Source organism: Tupaia chinensis, unplaced genomic scaffold (genome assembly GCF_000334495.1).
Source record: "Tupaia chinensis unplaced genomic scaffold, TupChi_1.0 Scaffold143481_1, whole genome shotgun sequence".
NCBI classification, from domain to species: domain Eukaryota; kingdom Metazoa; phylum Chordata; class Mammalia; order Scandentia; family Tupaiidae; genus Tupaia; species Tupaia belangeri.
This window is the reverse complement of record NW_006203325.1, coordinates 184,445-203,395: the sequence shown is the minus strand read 5'-3', so window position 1 is coordinate 203,395 and position 18,951 is coordinate 184,445.

Below are 18,951 nucleotides of genomic sequence, written 5' to 3'. Positions count from 1 at the left end.
ATAGCGAAAACCTCTAAAAAAAGAAAAAAAAAAGGAATAGGGCATCTCTATTCCTGGTATTGTCATAAAAGGATAAATGTGGTCAGTGAAGTACAGACAGCCCAGATCTGTGTGCTGGAGCAGAGAGCTCAGGATCGTTATTAGTTATTAGATTGTTATTTATCTAGAAATCTGGAGTTTTTTTTTTTTTCTTCAGTGACTCCCATGGAAATAACCCTTAGAAACCAAGAAGAGGTGGTGTCATATGCCACTGGCAGCTCGTGAAGCCTTTTAGGATTTGGCATCCCAGCTGTTTCTTCTTTATAGGCTTTATGAAACCGTGTTTGAAGTGAACCTTGAAAGTCACAAAGGATTTCAACTGGCAGAAATAAGAGGAAAAATATTCTAGAAAGAGGAAATTGTGGTTTCAAAGGTGAGTTGTGTGGAAAAGTGAGGGATGTAGGAGTAAGGGTAGCAAAGAGTCCAACTTGGCTAAAGAAAACACAAAGATATAAACAAGCGTTTCAAGAGAGGCAATACTGGAAAGAGAAGTCAGGGCCATACTGAAAACCAGGATGAGAAAGTTGTGGAAAGTTACTATTTGCTTCCAAGGAACGCTTACCACCTTCATCTTCATGCACTTCCGTGTTCACTGCAGTATTATTCACAACAACCAAGAGATGGAAACAACCTAAGTGTCCATCAATGGATGAATGGATTAAAAAAATGAGGCATATACACATGATGGAACACTATTCAGACTTAACAAAACAGGAACCTGTCATCTTTCACAGCATGTATGAACCTAGAGGACATGTTAAGTGACACAAGCCAGGCACAAAGAGACAAATAGCATGTGATCTCGCTTAAATGTGGAATCTAAAAAGGTCAAAATCACATAGAATACCAGAGGCTGTGAGGAGAAGAGGTGGGCCGGAAAGGGGAGAGGTTGGTCAATGGCTACAGAACTAAATAGAGTTAGGTAGGAGAATCAGTTCCAGTGTTCTACAGCATAGTATGGTGACTAGAGTTAATGATAACATATTGTATAATTCAAAAAGGCTGAAAGAGGATTTCATTTATTTATTTAATTTGCCATAGCATGAGTGTGCTTGCCAAAGAGAAAGAAACAGAGAAATAAAGAGGCAGAAGGAGAAAGCATTACCCTCCCTCACAAATGGGTAATGACCACACCACAATCCCTTCTCCTCCATTTCCCTACCCTACTGGAATTTGAGGCATGCACATACATATACCTGGAGTATTTTTCAAGTTATGGGGACTGGGGTTTGAACCATGTGGTCAGCTATCTAAGTTATAGTGTCCTTAACCACTAGGACACAGGACTGTTCCTAAAAGAGGATTTAAAATGCTGTCACTGTAAAGAAATGTTTACCATTTGGGGTCATTAATATGCCAATTAGCTTGATTTGATCATTCTGTAATCCGTATACACATCAAATCACATTATGCCTATTTACAATGATTATTTTTCCATTAAAAATAAAATATAAGACTTAAAATAGGCAGAAAAGGGCTCAGTTTTGAGAAAGACTATGGTAATCATTGTAGGACATATAATAGAATTTTGTTTTTTTAATCTTCTGAGTGCTCATCAGAGAGAAAGAGAGAGAAGCAAGAAAGTAACTCCCATGGGGAATTCTCACACCCCAGTGCCTTCTTCTCCATCTTTCTCTCCTTTCAGAATCTTGGGCATGTATGCACAGTGTGTTTTTCAAGCTGCTGGGTATAAGCTTTGAACTTTATGGTCAGCCATATGGGATCTGGCTGCCTTAAACATCAGGCACAGAGCCAGCTCTACCTAAATTCTTCATGCAGCATGGGAGCAGAAAATGATGGGCCCAGCTGAGCAGCTTAGATGTTTCTGGTCCTAAATCCACCCTGAAGTCAGAGCAAGACTCTAAGGAAACAAAACAGTTTGTGTCACTGTAAATCACAAATTTCTTTAGAAATCAGCCCATGATTACACATAAGGAAAGCAGGCGCACATAGAAAGGATGAGCCATGCTCCACTCTGGGAATGCTTTTTGGTACCTAAATAAAAAGTTCTGCCAAGTTATCAATTTATTTAATTTTCGCCCAGTAAGAAATGTATTTGTCAGGGCCAGCAGGTGGTATAGTGGTTAAAGAGCTGGACTGCCACATGGCCAACCGTAGTTTGAGTCCCAGAGCTGACTGCTTCAAAATCACACTAGGTGTGCGTTTGTACATGCCAAAAATCCCAAGAGGAGGATGGAGGAGAAGAGACTGCAGTGTGGCCATCCTCCCTTGGGGGGTGACATCTCACTGTCTCTCTTTAGCAAGCACACATGCCCTATGGTAAAAACAAACAAATAAAAAACCAACAAAGAAACAAAAAGAAAGGTATTTGTCAAAGATCTCAGATTCAAAATAATTTAACAAATTTTAAACTTAAGATCATTTTTACCTGCTTTACTTCTGAGTACGCAACCCCTGTATATTTGTATATGTATTGATACGTATGCATTTGGGAGTATGTTTATGTGGAATTATTTCTATAAAGATTCGTACTATTTTCCAGTATTAAAAATAATCACTTCTGCCTCGGTATTCAATTTAAAATTCTTGTTTAGAAACATTTAATTTGATTTAAAAGAGAGAGAGGGAGAGAGGGAGGGAAGAAGGGAGGGAGGAAAAGGGGGAGGGAGAGAGAGAGCAAGAGAGAGAGCGAGAGAGAAGTGTTCTCTGTGTCCTCAGGAAGTTTAGAATTCAACTGGGACCAAAAGTTAAGGAAAGGCATTATTGGGCCAGCAGGTGGCATGGTAGTTAAAGCACTGAAATCCACATGGCCAGTTCTGTGGTTTGAGCCCCAGATCTGGCAGCTTGAAAAACATATTGAGGACTCGTGCATATGTGACTAGAATCATGAGAGGAGAAGGGAGAAAGGATTGTGGCATGAGCATCCTCCTGAATGGTGATTACTCATTTTTCCTCTCTCTCTGTCTTTCTGTCTTACTCTGGTGAGTACATGCATCCTATGACAAAAAAAAAAAAAGAAAGAAAAAGAAAAATTATTATTTAATACGGACTGTGTTAATTACCAGCACAAAGATAGGGAGGAATTAACCCAGTAGAGGACAGAAAAGAACCGAACAAGAATGGTGGCATTAGGCTAAGGTCTGACTTGAATTTTGATAAATGACAGAAAGCACATGGGGAGACAGACCTGTACTTTTCAGACTAAGGAAACAGCAAAGGCAAAGACAACAATGGAAGTATTACTAAGCCACTTAGACTGGTCAGAACACATAATATTAAATGTTTGGAATCCATGCTGGAAGGTCTTAAATCACGAGTTACAAATTTGGACTATTTCTGAAGGCATTTGTGTCTGTCTGGGGTTTTATTGTCCACCATGTATCAAGAAAAGATTAGATGATGGCCAGCTGTAGAAGTCCAGCAGTAATGCAACACTCCATGATGCTGAAACTATACCAGGACAGGTCCTAGGTTCACGTCCCAAGGTCTTGCTGTGTATGCCCAGTGTGCGTGCATGCCTGAGATGCTGGATAGCTGCAGGGCTGAGGGCAAATTGTGGCATGGAGAGCCTATTGGAGGTGTCTTTCTTTCTCTCAAGGAAGAAATGAACAAAGAATAGGTAAGGTTTTAACTCTTACTGAACTATTACCTTCTACTTAAAAATACTAAACTGTGGGACCAACAGGTGGTGTGGTGGTTAAGGGTGTTGGACTCCCACATGGCCGACCAAGGTTCAAGTCCCGGACCTGGTGGGCTTGCTTTATCACCTTCTTCTCTTCTCTTCTCTTCTTCTCTTCTCTTCTTTCTCTCTCTCTCACTGTGTCCCTCTCTGGTCAGATTAAAAAATAAATAAATAAAATAATTCTTTAAAAAATACTAAAGTGTAACACAAAATAATGTTATAGTAGCCATTTTATTCTTCTCAATAAAAAGATCTCAATGAACTTGTGTAACTAGCGCCCTCTGGGGTCTGCCTGTATCCAATATCCCCAACCCATATCTGGTGGTCTACTTTCCACCTCCTGAATGAATATTCCTCTCCACATGTGCAACTTTTTTCAAGAAACTCCTTTGTCCCTTACCTGACGTTTTAACTGCAATGCTGATTTCCACAACTAGCTCGGTTCCGAGTTCCACCTCTATAGGATCACACAGTCCTTAGTAACCCTCTGTGCTTGCTTTCTTCCAAGGAAAAACATTTAGTCAGTCATATACTACCTTGAGATCACTAAGTTTTCCTGCCTTGATACTTTTTTCCCTTACTTGCTTGGTATTCATTTTTAGGTGCTAAGGCATTTGGAGTTCAGGAATCAATAGTGATGTTTTTTGGTATTCTCCATAATACAATACACAATCCTTTAACACTGGAGTCAGTGATCAGCTCTGTTTTTCTTGGCTAAGCCAATGAATTATTGAGCAAAAGAACGTGTGAACACCTTGGATACACATGAAGGACTCTTAATCTAGCCCATTCTGTTTCTGTTCAGCTCTGTCAGGAATTAGGCTTAATTTTTCATTAAACCTACGTAATTTTCAGATGTCATTATAAAGCGTTTCAGATATTTAGAAATACATTTCCAAATACCATAGCCAATCCACATTGATTTGTGGTCCGAGATTTATTTTTTTCTTTGTATGGTTTTTAAATGTAAACTAAAACAATGAGATCTAAATTTAGAAAATTTCTAGACTCAAATGCATTAAATAATGTTTACAGTTTAAAGCAGGCCATTTGTAGAAAGTTAGATTCTGTTTCGCAAGAAATAAAGATATATAAAAACAAGAAGAGGCTTAGCTGGCAGTGAGTGGGGACTCCATTAAAGACATGTCTTGATGAATGCCCTGACAAGCAATACTGAGCCTCACGGCTGGTTACTTTCCCTCAGTGCTAGCTAGACACAAGCATATATATGACGTATGCATAATTTCAAGGAAGTTTTTACATTAAAAGTAACATTAGCATGGACTTTTAAACAATAATACTTGGAGATTAGCAAGAGTGTGGTAAATAAGCACTTTCCTACATTGCCAATGGGAGTGTTGATTGGTCCCATATTTCTCTAGCATGACTTAATACATATTGTAAGAGGACTTAAGAATACATACCCTTTGGGACCAGCAGTTAGAGTAATGGCTATGTCACTGGACTCCCATGTAGTCGACTGTGGTTCAAGTCCTGGACCCGGTGACTTAAACTCATGCCGGGTGCATGTACGTGCGTGCCCAAAAAATAATATATATATATATATATATATATATATATACTCTCTAATATAGCCACCTTCTAGGAATTTTTCTAAGGAAATAATCCTGATGTGCACACCAATGTAGCCATAAAGATGCTTCTCATGGGATCAGAAGATGGCATAATGGTTACATCATTGGACTCCCACTTAGTTGACTGTAGCTCAAATCCAGACTTGGCTGCTTAAAACTCACGCTGGGTGTGTGTGTGTATGCATGCATGCCCAAAATCCCAAGAGGAGAATCGGGGAGAAAGGATTATGGCATGGTCATCCCCCCTGGGGGAGGGGGGAGGGTGTGGTTTCCCACCTTGGGTCTCTCTCTCTAGTGAGCATACATACTCTTTAGAAAAAAAACTCTCTAAAAAAAAAATGCCTCTTACTACCTGAGTAGCATTGTGAAAAGTTAGAAACCATCAAAATGACCTAAAATTATAGATTGCTAAAAATTATTTTTGACACACTTATACACATATACATATAGCCACTGGGTACAGCCACCACTTGATGTACTGGGAAGATACTTAATGACATGCAATGGCCATTACCAGTTAGAAAGTCAACCAACATTTTTGGGGAGCAGGGGGAGTTTCTGGCACTGTTGTAGGCTCTGGAAACAGCAGGTGACACAGAGGGGCAAGAAATACACCATCACACATGCAAAGTAATATCAGGGACTTCCAAGGACTATAAAGAGGACCCCACAGTGTGATGTGCTGGAGAGTGACTAGAAGAATGGCATGGTGCACTTTTTCACACTGGTCAGGAAACGCCTCTCTTTAGAGGTGACATTTGAGCTGCAACCTAGTGCAGTAGCCAGCCCTATGTAGATCTGGAGAAGAACGTTTTAAGTAGAATGAATGGCAGTACAATGACCTTTGCACAGGAATGAACTTATAATATCTGGAAACATGTATGTTAGAATGCTAACTGTGGTTATTTCCTACTTGTTGGTTGCTGTTAGTTTTCATTTTATTCTATTTGCTTGTAATATTCTTATTTTTCTATACTTGACATGGATTATTTAAGAAAAAATAAAAGGCAATGTACGTAAGAAAATAAAACTTTCACCCGGGTGCTTTAGGTAACAGTTTCCTAAAATGGTTGCTGATAGTAACAAAGATTAAGCCTTAATTTAGAAAACTGGTAGGGTACATTCTGCCAACTTTATGATTAAAATGGCCAACTTTATAGATCATTCTATCTTGACCTGCTGTTTTCTTTGATTAGGAAGTAAATTATTTTGACCTAAGTAATATACTTCATAGGAACATGAGACTAATTTAAAGTTGCATATTTGCTAATGAAATTAAGTCTAGGTACCATGATTGACCCCACACATATTGGGACAAATTTATTTTGGCTCAAAGTTGTAATAATCAAAATACAATCCACTTACCTAGTGTAAAATCAAATTAACTTGTGTATCAAACCTTCATGTATGCCTTCCAACATCACACACCACATTCAGAGGCAGAAATGCTGTATCTGATCTCACAAAAAAGGGCTTCAACAACCGTCTGTGGGAAAAGAAGTAAGACATCTGCTTCCTGTTGATTCTATAGGGGGCAAATCAGTGAATCATCACATTGCTTCCAAATGAAATGAGTACTTTGTCTTTAGTCCATTTTCTGATAAGAGGTTAATAAATGATCCAAGGGAAAATACTCATTGGAAATCATATTGTACAGCAATTTTCATCTATTTTTATTTAAATCAATTTGACTTGATCTCTAAACACTGGTTGTTTTCCATGGCAGCAGAGAGAATTGAGATTAGAGCTACATGACGTGTTAATACACTAAAGATACAGAGTCTGTGGAAAAGGATGCTATTCCTTTGCAAATAGTATTAAGTTAACAGCTCAAATTTTCTTTGATAAAAGAAGGGAGAGGCTTTGATGTCTACTGGGCTAAATCATTATGAGCAATTGCACCATAACATTGAAAGTAAGAATGTGTGGGATTTGGATTAAGCACACCTTCGGGGATAATAGAAAAAGGAGAGAGAGAGAGATGCTTTGGAGGAAAACCAGCAGTAGGAAAAATCACTTTCTACAAAATTTTGCTTTAGTTTGACTCAAAGAGACTTTTAAGATTTATCTGAACTCTGAAGTTCTATTAGACTTTACCTTTTAATGAAAAGCAGAATAGACTTAGAGTCAAAAGGGACTCACTGGGTAGAAACTAAAATAGAAAGTTTGCAAGAACATTTATATTAAATAGTATACTCAGTTTTCTTTCAGATGTATGTATTATAAAAAAAAGTTTTCAAATCCTCTGAAGATTTTACAAGTTTACTATTTAAAGTAGTTTATAGAGCAGACAGATGTGTGTGCTTTCTGTAGACCAAAAAAACTCACAAAGTCTTGGTAGGACAGATGATTGAAACACTATATTTGTTAGGGTTATATGTAAACCAAATAAAAATTCATCAGACTAGCATTTTTTGAGAGAGAGAGAGAGAGAGAGAGAGAGAGAGAGAGAGAGAGAGAGAGAGAAAGATTTTCGCTATAAGGCGTGTGTGCTCACTGGAGACACAGAGAAACAGAGACAGAAAGTGAGAAATCACCCTCCAGGAGGAATGGTCACACCACAATATCTTCTCCTCTAGGGATTTTGGGCACACATGCATATGTGTCTGGTGTGAGTTTCAAGTCTGGGACTTGAATCACGTTGGGCCATGTGAGAGTCCAGTGACCTGCTGATCTGAAACTAGCATTTTGGATAATAGAAGACACAGATATTCAGTATTGTCTTGAAGTACTCAAAAGGATCTTTGCAGTTATTACATTTTATTTTGTTATTATAAGTTTTAATTGCCAGAGGGAATGTTTACTTGGCAGAGAGAAAGGGAAGGAGAGATTGTACACTCCAGTGGGGCAAGATATAATAACCATACCTTTTTCCGCTATTTCTCTATGTTGTTGGGATGGTGGGCATGCAGACACAAGTACCCATTTTTTTTCTTTTCTTAATTTTTTAAGGGAGAGTTTTGCTATAGGTGTGTGCTTGCAGAGAGACAGAAACCCCTACCCCCCAGGGGATAGTCATGCTGCAATTATGTCTCCTCCATTATCCTCTTGGAATTTTGGGCACATGTACACACAGGGCTTGAGTTTCAAGCCACCAGATCCAGGACTCGAATTGCAGTTGGCAATGTGGGAATCCAGTGCCTTAACCACTATACCACCTCTTGGTTCCACCCAGTGTGTTTTTCAAGCTATTAGGCAAGGGTTTGAACTGAAGTCAGCCATGTAGGTTCTGGTTCCCTTAACTACTAGGACCGACCCAGAAACTATACGTTAAACAGAAAAAGATTTTCCCTTCAGAGGATATGATAAAAATATGGTTGTTCCTCAAAGAGTTGAAATCTCATGGAAATCATAGAATTATTATTATTACTATTTAGAGATATTTTTGCATATGCTTGCCAGAGAGACAGAGAAACAGAAAGTGAGAAATTACCCCCAAGGAGGGATGGCCATGCCACAATCTCTTTTCCTACATACTCCTCTTGGGATTTTGAGTATGAATGGACATGCACCCGGTGTGAGTTTTAAGCTGCTGGGTCCAGTATTTGAACTGTGGTGACTATGTGGGAGTCCAGTGACATAACCATTATGCCATCTGCTGGTCCCAAAAATTATAGAAATTAAATGAATTGTTGATTGGGATCTATTTTCATAAATGTTGTTGGGAAAAAAAAATAAGCTTTGAAAGCAGTTATAACTTCTTTATTCTCAATGAATGGAAATTAATAAATACAACTAGAAAATATGAACAAATGCAGTTGTAAGTGAAATTAGAAAATTAAACATCAAATATGAGACCATCATTGCATATTCTTCCTGCCTTGGAAGTGACAAACACCAATCAGTTAGTGATTACTGTGAATAACTATCAAAATGGACAATCCTGCAAGTAATTTTTAACTTCTTTTTACTAATGAAAACCATTTGTCTGTGACTTCTCAACCAAGAAGCTCTGGACAATTGTATCCTGTCAAGAATGACTGATGACATTCATGATTGATCTTTTGACATTGTAGCTCTAATGAAAGATACAGACAGCAGTCTTTCAAAGACCTTAGTAAGTATGTAGAATAAGTTCATAAACAGTTTGCTTTCTGAATTCCAAGAGAGTAGGATACACCTTCAGGACGACCTGAAGATACAGACTATTTGCATGCTTTTATGGTAGTTCTGTATTTCTATAATCTTTTCAGGTTTGTCTCATAGCCAAATTGGATTTTCCTTTGAAGAATCTGAATTTATTAAGATGGCCTGACCATTGCAAAGCTTTCTGGGTCTCAGAAGATGGTACAACAATACTTTAAGTTCTCTAAAATATATTTTTAAGACACAGAAGGTCAAACTCAAACAAAAGATAAAACTTATTTTTACAGTTCCAAGTCAAAACTGCAATGAGATACCATCTTGCTATAGTTAAAATGGTTATTATCAAAAAGACAATAATGAATGTGGGCAAGAGTGTGAAAAAAGGGGAACTCTTTTATAGTGTTGGTGGGAATGTAAATTAGTGCAGCCATTATGGATAATGGGATAAAGTTTCCTTAAAAACCTAAAAATAATCCAGCCATGGTGGTGCAATAATGTTCCACAATGCTGAGACCATGTGGGAAAGTACCAGGTTCGTATCCTGAGGTCTCCCTATGAATGCCAGGTACTCATGTCCATGAACCAGACTAGCTGAGACTAGGGGAAGGATCACAGCATAAAAAACCTGTTGGAGGCATGCCTCACATCCCACTTTGTTACTGTTTCCCTCTCACATAGAAAAATTAAATAAACTTGAAAATCAGGACCAGTAGGTGGCATGGTGCTTAAGGCTCTAGGTTCCCACATGGCCAAGCACGGTTCAAGTCCCAGACATGGTGGCTTGAAAATCACACTGGGTTGGGAACAGCAGTTGACATAATGGCTGTGTTGCTAGACTCCGATGTAGTCGACCGTGGTTTGAGTCCTGGACCCGGTGGCTAAAACTTATGCTGTGTGCATGTGTGCGCATGCCCAAGATCCCAAGAGGAGAATGGAGGAGACGGGATTGCAGCATGGCCATCCTCCCTGGGGGGTGATTTCTTGCTTTCTGTCTCTCTGTCTCTCTCTGTCTTTCTGGCGAGTGCACACGCCCTATAGCAAAAACCTCTAAAAAATGAAAAGAAAATCACACTGGGCACGTGTGCATGCATGCCCAAAATCTCAAGAAGAAATGGAGGAGAGAATATTATGGTATAGCCTTCCTCTCTTGGAGGTGATTTATCACTTTCTTCTCTCTCTCTCTCTCCAGGGAGCAAAATATCCTGTGGCAAAAATTTAAAAAAATAAAGAGAAAAAAGAAAAAAAAAAACCTTAACCCTTTAGAAACAGAATTTTCATATAAACCAACAATCTACTAAGCAACTACCCAAAGGAAAGGAAATATGTATGTCAAAGAGGTATTTCATACCACTATTCATTATAGCCTGATTCACAATATCCAAAACATGGAACAACTCTATGTCTATATATACACACATGCACACATATACACACATACACAGAGGAATATTGTTTAGTCATTAACAATAATAAAATTTCTGTCATTCAAGGTGACGTGGATGGGCTTGGAGGACATAAGTGAAATAACGCAGTCACAGAGAAAAACCACATATACTCACTTATGTTGAAAGCAAAAAAAATGTTTTCATGGAAGTAGAGATAGAATAGTGGTTGCTAGAGGTTGAGAGGTGTAGAGGAGAGGCACGAATAGAAAGGTGTTGGTTAAGAGATACAAAAGTACAGGCAGTGGGACCAGCAGTTAGCGTAATGGCTATGTCGCTGGACTCCTTTGTAGTTGACCGCGGTCCACGTCCCGGACCCGGTGGCTTAAAACTCACGCCGGTGTGTGTGTGTGCATGCCCAAGATCCCGAGAGGAGAATGGAGGAGAAGGGATTGCGGCGTGGCCATCCCCTCTGGGGATTGATTTCTCCCTTTCTGTCTCTCTGTTTCTGTCTATCTGGCGAGCACATGCGCCCTATAGCAAAAACTTCTCAAAACAAAACAAAAAACAAAAAACGTACAGGCAGATAAGAGGAATGTGTTCCAGAGTTCTATAGCGCAGTAGCACAACTATAGCTAATGACAATTTGTTGTGTATTTTAGAATACACAAGAGAGGATTTTGAATGGTAAATGTTTGTGATGATGGAAATGAATTACCTTGATTTGATCATTACTCTCTGTGTTCATGTACTGAAATCACACTATACTTCAGGAATACTATGTATCAAGTCTAAGAAGTTGGTAAATCTCAAATACTTTTTTTTATTTTTTGCTATCGGGTGCATTTGCTCATCAGAGAGAGATAGAGAGACAGAGAAGAAAAGTGAAAAATCATCTTAGGGAGCATGGCCATCCCACCTCTCTTCTCCACTCTCCTTTTGGGATTTTAGGCATGCATGCACACGTGCCCAGCATGTTTTTGCAAGTTGTAAAGATATTTTGGAACATTTCAGCAACATAGGTGAGAAACTACAGACTCCTTTTTGAGTTACCTTAGTTAGTTGTCTTCAGATTTACTTATTAAAAAACTAAGGGAAAAAGTAGGTAAGATTTTAGAATATAAACAAAAGTCAGGGACCAGCAGTTAGCATAATGGCTATATCGCTGGACTCCCATGTTGTCAACTGCAGTTCGAGTCCCAGACCTGGTGGCTTAAACTCACACCAGGTTCATGTGCGTGCATGCCGAAGTTCCCGAGAGGAGAATGGAGGAGAAGGGATTGGGGCATGGCCATCCCCCCTGGGGGGCGATTTCTCTCTATCTCTCTGTCTCTTTCTGTCTGTCTGGCGAGCGCATGTGCCCTATAGCAAAAACCTCTCCAAAAAAAGAAAAAGAAAAGTCATAAAATCTATGGGTAAAAATCAAGAGAAATTCTTCTGACATTTAGAAGAAAATTGAAACAAAAAATTTTCTTAAGTAAACTACAGAAACATTTCTAAATTCTGAAGGTAGTGAATGACTACAGAGGCTACTCTGGGCTAAAGAGTTTTCTTTTTGCCACAGAGCTTCCTTCTTCATGACCTGAAACTTCAGAAATGTCCATGAACCACAGCATTGAACAATGGGCTAAATATTAGTAAAGTCTGCCTTGTTCCCTTTCCATAAACAAAGTGAATTTGTATCTAATTGTGGTATTACTTTCTGTATGCCAGTGAATCGTTTGGCACACTTCTTGGAAGGCAAGAACCACACTTTAGAAACTAATACCCTTAGGTGTTTTTGTGTTTTAAATTCTGCAGTTCTAAGGTGAATCACTGTAACTCTTTAGACCATGACTGATTCATTAGGCTGTAATCCAAATAGTGTTAATTATTCATCTGGCTAACATTCTTCCTGTGAGTAATGATCAACTCTATTGTATAAATACTTAACGTTGGCTATTTAACATGTTCGCAGGAATATCTTGTTTATTTATTTATTTTGAGAGATTTTTGCTATCAGATAGGTGTGCTCTCCAGAGAGATGGAAGGAGACAGAGAGACGGAAAGGGAGAAATCACCTCCCTGGGGGATGGTCATGCTGCAATCCCTTCTCCTCCAGCCTCCTCTTAGGATTTTGGGCACACACGCAAATGCAACTGGCATGAGTTTTAAGCTGTCAGGTCTGGGACTTGAACTACGGTCAACTACATGGGAGTCCAGTGACATAATCATTCTGTACACTGCTGGTCTCCATATGAATACTTTTAACATTGGCCATTTAATATTTGAATGAATATTTTGGGGTCTGAGAAGAAAATGAAAGATGTTTGACTATTAGTATGTAACATGTCTGAACAGTTAACATTTCTCCTCATGTTTAAGAGTAGGGTCTGAGGAAGGATATTTAGAAGAAAAATAGGCAAAGCATTAATGAGACAAAGAAATGTGGTATTATCTGTTGAAGATATTTTATAGTTTTATCAACTGGACTAGGGAAAAATGTTCACATGTTGGAATATTCACTTTGTAAGCTAAATAACGTGATTGAATGTATAAAAGAAAATGAAATTTTAAAATTTAAAAATAATTAAATAAATAAATAAAAAAGACTATCTGAAACATCAACTTTTGACACATATGTCTACAAATGCCCAAACTGCATACATTTCTTCTGAAACATCAGCTTTTATTTTGTAGAGGTTTTTCTTTTTTTTTGCTATAGGGTGTGTGTGCTCGCCAGACAGACAGAGAGAGACAGAGAGACAGAAAGCGCAAAATCACTCCCCTAGAGGGGATGGCCACGCCGCAATCCCTTCTCTTCCATTCTCCTCTCAGGATCTTGGGCATGCACGCACATGCACCCGGCGTGAGTTTAAGCCACCGGGTCCGGGACGCAAACTGTGGGCGACTACGTGGGAGTCCAGCGACATAGCCATTACACTAACTGCTGGTCCCTCAGCTTTTGACATGTATGTTTACAAATGCCCAAACTGCATATATTTCTTTTTTTCACTATCAAATATTTGGCTATTACATAAATAAATTATGATTAAAATATATAAAAAATAAAGTATCTGAAAACAAATCTGCTCATTTATAATGAATAGAGGGGCATTATTAGTAGAGATATGCTACCCATAGAATATCTACAAAGTGAAAGTTGCATTGAAGAAAGTGCTTTGGGATAAATCTTAGGAATTATGATAAAAGTTGAAATAGTGAAGCACAGCCTGTTTGACATTTCTCAATAGTTCTCGGACTCTGTCATAATCTGTGGTCATGCTCAGAATTGAGAGACTGACACTCATCCAGTTGAAATTTGTTATCAAACTTAATATGGTTAAATAAGCTATAGTTCTGCAATTTTCCCTTTCAGTTGGTCATGTTAACCTCTAAAATAAGCCAAGGTGGACTCATAAAGGTATCTAGACAGTGTATGTACTTTAATATTTTGATAGTTAAATATGGAAGAGCTCTGTTAAGGTATCTCTGTGATTTGTTATTTAGTAGTTTGTGGCAAGCTATTTTTTAAAATTATTATATTTTTAACTTTATTTATTTGTTTTAATTTAATCAGAGAAGGACAGAGAGAGAAAGAAGAAAGCCACCAGATCTGGGACTCAAACCATAGTCGGCCATGTGGGAGTCCAGTACCCTTAACGACCATGCCATCTGCTGGCCCCACAAATTACTTTCTTTTAAATTAGCTTTTCAAATTGGGTAATTTGAACTTAAAGTTTCTGTGTCTATTCTTGATCCAAATGCCATATTTAAAATAGACCTAAAACTTATTTCTACACAGGTCCCGGGTTGATTTAATAGTCATTAATTAAGGGCTTTTGCCTTAAATATTTTTTGTTGTGAGTGGACCTCAAAAGAGTGTCATGCCACCAGCACTCTTCATCCGCCCTTGGGAGGAATGGATTTGCTTTTCTATGAGAGCCCTAGAAAGCCTTAGTGACATATTGTTACTGTCACACCTGAGTATAGAAGGGGTATAACTTTAACTCTTTCCTTAATATTTAATGTTCAACACTAAGAGTTAAATCTGCCTGTTTAGAACCATTCATTACTTTATAAAGTTAATTCCTCAAATGAAGAATTATTTACACCTTGAGGTATGATGAACAGGGAATTAAGAAGGAGTCACGGGACTAGCAGATGGTTACACCGCTGGATTCCTACATGGTCCAAGGTGGTTTGAGTCTCAGATCTAGTGAGTTGAAATTCATGCAGGGCATGTGTGTGTGTGCCCAAGATCCAGGGAGGAGAACTGTGGAGAAAGTATTGTGGTGTCTCCTTTGGGGATGATTTCTTTCTTTCCCTCTCTCTCTGCCTCTTTTTCTTTGCAGTGAGTGCATGTGCCTAAAAAAAAATTTTTTTTTAAATAATAAAAGTCACGAAGGGGAAGAATGTGCTTTACTGAGCATAGTATGTTATGATTTTTTTTATTAATTTGCAAACAAATCTAAAATATTTCCAGAAATATTAAAGAACAGTAAATATCAGCTTAATACCCTTTGAATTATATGGAGCCAATAGAAAATCTGAAGATGCATTAAATTTGGAAATGTCAACCAAATAAAAGGTAGTATCGGGTCCTTATAAGAGCAATACTATAAGAGGAAAAAACAGGAAAATGATTGTCTATGGGACAGCATGTACACATGCATACACCACTGTACATACACCCATGATAATCCATTCATGTTTCTCTACACGTTTGTATACCTCTGAAGATTCTCATGCTAAGGTTGGCTATATGTTTTTATATGGGCTTATTCACTAAGCTGTTTTTCAATGTCAACAATTCACACAAAGCTCCTCCAACTCTAAGATATACAGACTGAAGCCGCAGAACACAGACCATTCATTACAGCAGGCCACATGACAGTGGCCTTGTGTCCTTTTGTTTCCATCAGGCAGTTTTGTCCTAAGATTGTTTATTTGTCCTAGACTTGTGAAAATAACTATTACAAATAAAATAAGTACAACAACGAAGAAATTTGCTATTTCTATGAAAACTCTGTTCCAGGTTTTAAAATATTTTGGGAAAGGGAGTCACTAAAAATATGCTTTTTAAATAGATGTGAGCTAGAAAATTAGTAAAGAATAAGGAGAAAAATATTAACATTCCAAAAAGAGTTTATGCTATGCTTTCTTCAAAATGTCTGTGAGAACTCACTGCATTAGCAAATGCATATAGCAGTTGATTAATTACAGGTATGGAAGATAAAAGGAAGACAATGTCAAGCTCCATCAGTAAATCCATTTCTAAAGACCAGGCTTGCCCTTATATCAAAAGATTAATTAGAATCTGCATATTTATGTTTTAAATTAAAATAAAAATTCTAAGGCATGCATACCATGTTTTCATGTCTCCTTGTTTTAGTTGACTTTTTTTTAAAACAATTACCTTTTAGTCCGAAGCTCGAAACAGAAAAGCTTTCTTTCCTTTTAACATAACATATCAGCCCTATTTTATAAAGTACTAGAGTCAACTTACAGAAACACATACATGTTATGTAAAAGTATAAAATCAAAGCTGTGGTTTTAAGGAGGAAAGGGAAGAAGGGGTAGAAAATAATAAAGGCAGCTTAATTCAGTTTCAAGATTTAGGTCAGTTTAGTTCTCAAAAGCCAAAGCAGGGAGACAAACTGACTGCAAGATCCATAGTATCTAAATTAAGAAGATAATAGAATAAAAATAAAAACAGTAGTTGTTCTGGTGAAGTACAGCTTTCCTTGATATTAAGAAGAATCAGAAAAAGTAGGTCAATCTGGCAAAGATGTTTGTATACTAAAATAAAGCTGAAATGAAATACATTTACAAAGCAATTGAAAAACCCCAAAGAGCTTTATTGCATGCCACTATTTCAGTATAAATTTCCAAGATAAACTTTTCCAAATAGCAGCTCATTTCTTGAGTACTCACCTTATCATGGACAGAGCTCATGGCTTGTGTGGATATCTCATTTCATCTTCACTGCACCCTCCTCAGAGGGTAGGTGGTATCAGCACCATTTTTCTTTTTTTTGAGAGAGATTTTTACTATAGGGTGCGTGCATTCACTAGAGAGGGACAGACAGAAAGCGAGAAATCACCCCCCATGGGGGGTGACCATGCTGCAGTCCCTTCTCCTCTTAGGATTTTGGGCATGCACACACAGGTCTGGTGTGAGTTTTAAGCTACCAAGTCTGGGACTCGAATTGTAGCCAACTATGTGGGATTCCAGTGATGTAACCATTATGCCATCTGCTAGACCCTGGGCACTGTTTTAAATTTGTAATATCCATGACCCAGAGTCCAAGTGGGCCAATGCTGTAAAACTAGCGAGCAGAAGACCAGCCCTGGGATACTATGCTTCCCAGAAGGCTCAACATTTATCTTCTCAAGTATTTTCAGCCCATACCACTGAGCCTCGTCTTTAGTCAGCCTAGTCTTTAGAGCTGCTCCTTCCAATTTGTTCTGAAATCTTACTGTACATTGGAATCACCTGGGCAGCGTCTAAAACAATACTTTTTCGCTCCACCCCTGATTCAAAGTCTGGATAGGGACTTGGTATTAAGTCGGTTTAAGTTAAGAACCAGTGTAGGTGGGACCAGCAGTTAGCGTAATGGCTATGTCGCTGGACTCCCAGGTAGTCGACCGTGGTTCGCGTCCTGGACCCAGTGGCTTAAAACTCAACACCGGGTGTGTGTGCGTGGTGCTCAAGATCCCGAGAGGAGAATGGAGGAGAAGGGCTTGCTTGCGGCGTGGCCATCCCCCCTGGGGGGGGGGTGATTTCTCACTTTCTATCTCTCTGTCTCTCTCTGTTTGGCGAGCGCACGCACCCTATAGCAAAAACCTCTCCAAAAAATAAATAAATAAATAAAAAAATAAAAAAACCAGTGTAGGTGAGGCAAGCACTTCTATATTCTTTGTAATAAATAAAAATTTGCAAAGTAACTATCCTATCCTTAACTGTACTGAGAATTTGGTATGAGTGGAGAATGGTCCATTCTGCGGCTGCTTCATCGGGGCCCTGTTTTGGGCAGCTTTAGCAAAACACTTCAGTTTGTCCACATATGGCTTCAGTCACAATTCAAGGTTAACACAAAAAGTTTCATTTATCTTCTCATTATATTTGTGTCTCATCAGCCTTGAAAATTTCTGGCCATCTTTGCTATGTAACTGACCACCCCAAAAGTTAGTGGCATTAAACACCACCATTCTAGTATGCTCACAGATTCTATGGTCAGGAATTTGGACTTTAATTCTGGGTCATGGCACAGCAATTAAAGTTTATGACTGCTTCTTGATGGAGGAGCCTCATCTGAGAAGGCTAAAACAGCTACAGATGGCTTGAACTGTCATGAACAGGAATCATCTGGAAGCACCTGCGCTTGCATATCTGGTGCCTGGGCTGAACACACGGAGGCTGACTGTAGCCGGGACAGTCAGCTGGTATACCTGGGACATGCACTGTCCATGTGGCCTGGCATCCTCCTCACACCCTCTTGGCTTCTCTTCTTACATGGCAGCTTGAGGCTCTGTGAGCTAATTGTTCTGCTTAACAAATTCATGGTCTTCCAGCTCCCTGTCCTTTTCTGACTCAGCCTTGGTCAGTTACTTTGTATCGGCCAGCTGAACTCATGGTTGAAAGAGTCATAAATTAGCTCAAGTTCAAGAGAAAACATCACCCCCATAGGTATTTATTAGACTCAAGAATAAATTCTGTCATTCTACCTTCCAGGAAGATATGATACCTGCCTTAATAGGAACCATTTAAATATTTCTTGAATCAACTAGTACAACCAATGATTTTTTTATTTTTTGGAGAGATTTTTGCTATAGGGTTCATGTGCTTGCCAGAGGGATAGAGAGAGACAGAGAGATAGAAAGTGAGAAATCGCCCACCCCCAAGGGGGATGGCCATGCTGTAGTCCCTTCTTCATTCTGCTCTTGAGATTTGGGGTACATATGCACATATGCCCAGTGTGAGTTTTAAGCCACCGGAGCCGGGACTTGAACTGTGGTCAGCTACTTTGGAATTGAGCAACGTAACCATTATGCTATCTGCTGGTCTCAGTCAATGCTTTTTTATAGTTTATGATTTTCACATTTATTAGAGGATTATTGTGTCACCAAATGTGCAGTTGGAGTCCTATACATTTGGTGCAGTCCAGTGGTTTAAGGAACATGCTGGGCATGTGTGTATACAGGCCCAAAATCCCAAAAGGAGG